This window comes from Pygoscelis adeliae, unplaced genomic scaffold (assembly GCF_000699105.1).
Source record: "Pygoscelis adeliae isolate BGI_AS28 unplaced genomic scaffold, ASM69910v1 Scaffold262, whole genome shotgun sequence".
Classification (NCBI taxonomy): domain Eukaryota; kingdom Metazoa; phylum Chordata; class Aves; order Sphenisciformes; family Spheniscidae; genus Pygoscelis; species Pygoscelis adeliae.
Window position 1 is genome coordinate 588577 of NW_008824184.1, and position 1820 is coordinate 590396.

A 1820-nucleotide genomic window follows, 5' to 3' on the forward strand; every position below is an offset into this window, starting at 1 on the left:
GGTGCTTTGCTTCTTCCACACTTAAATTTCAACTCATAAAAGTCTGATTTTGGCAAGAATTTGCTGTATCCCTATCTTGAAAAAAGACATTAATTTACAGCAACTCCCACATATCAAAAATGCCACCCTACCTCAGAGTGGAGGGAAAGGGAAAGGAAAAGCACACAGAACAGAGCTGCAGCTCTCCTAAAAGTCACTGTGACCCCCCTGAGTCCAGCTCCAGCAGAAATTGCACATCCTTCTACAATCACGTCACTCACGCACTTACTTTCCAGGATCTAGTCTTACTGCATTTGTCAGCTTGTACGTCAGAGACAAAGAATAATTAGACAATAATCCCTGCAGCACTGAAGGCATGTGGATGTGTCAGGGGAGCATTTAATATGGCTCTATCCGGCATGTAATTCTCTATTTTGAAATACAAGAAACAGTTCCCATACATGCTTAAATCTTCAGTACGGCTGATTTTTTTTTTTTTAAAAGGACTTTCAGATAATTTGTTTAAAAATCTGTGTTTAATCATTCACTCAGCTCTGTTGATGCCTGAAGCTCTAATTTCTTTTATCTTTAGGTCCCTGAACATTTAAAAAAAAAAAAAAAAGAGTCCTACAAATGTGGTCAAAACGCGTAAAAGACAACACCACGCCTATGTTCTCTGCATTCAACAAGATTTTCTACACATACAGCTAAAGACATGTAAAATAACACCATCAAGAACCTTTGTCCAAGAAAAAACCTCAGAGAATTTGGTACCTAAACCAGGAATGATCAGTTTGGAGCTGTATCTAACATTTTGCTTTGAAGGGTGGAATTCCAGCTCTCCCTCCACACCAGAAGATCCAGTCCCTTCCACGCAGAACCCCGCTTGTTACTGGGATCCCAACTTGCCCCACACATACGCAAGTTTTTCGCTATGGTAATCTCTCTCTCTCCCCTAACACAGTCGTATGTGAGTCACAAATATAAAGCTTTTATAAATTGCCGATAAATCAGCTGACTAAAGAAAACCAAACAAATCTTTCACTATCCCGCTCCCATCTGACATTGGTGAGCGGTGCTGACCGACGGCACAGCTCAGCTGCCAGCTGGTTTCAAATCGCCACGTACCTGGACGAGGCAATAAGGACCACGCTAACGAGCATGTTCTAGGGCCATCCCAACTCCGTTACATGTTCAAAAGACACGTTTCCCTAAGTCAACACACAGCCTTCATTTCATATAAAATCTATGGTTTTGAGGCACAATTTCCCAATTACAGGTCTGTCCCTCCCCTCCTCACAGACACCAGCGTCCGGAATCTATGGTATGCTGCATCAGAAACTGCAAAACTCTGCCAACAAGGATTTAGCATAAAAAGCAACCGTGGAAAACAACTAAAAGAGAAGAATGGAATTGATAATGAACTAAGAAAGTATGAACAAGTTACATGAGACCTAAGAGCAGGTTTTATCACAATCTGAGATTTTTTCCCAAATCAAGAAGAAAAATAAGAGCATTGCATGGTACTGTAGGAAACGCTTAACAACATCCAGTGCACAGTCAGCGTCAGGAAGATGAGACATACCAGTAAATACCACAACTACTCCTTACAGAGGATGCTGAGATGCTAAACATCACTTACCAGTAAGAACGACAGAGAAGTTGGTACTCTTTTCACAGAGTAATTTGAAAAATAAATGGGAAAAAAAAAATCATTAAAAGAATCACCTGACTCACACAGGGTATCTTCCAAAATGCATTTTTCCTTTTACGCTGCACCAGATGATAAGAGTTTGCACACGTGTGAAAGCACATGCTATGCAGAGTTAAGCCACTCCCAC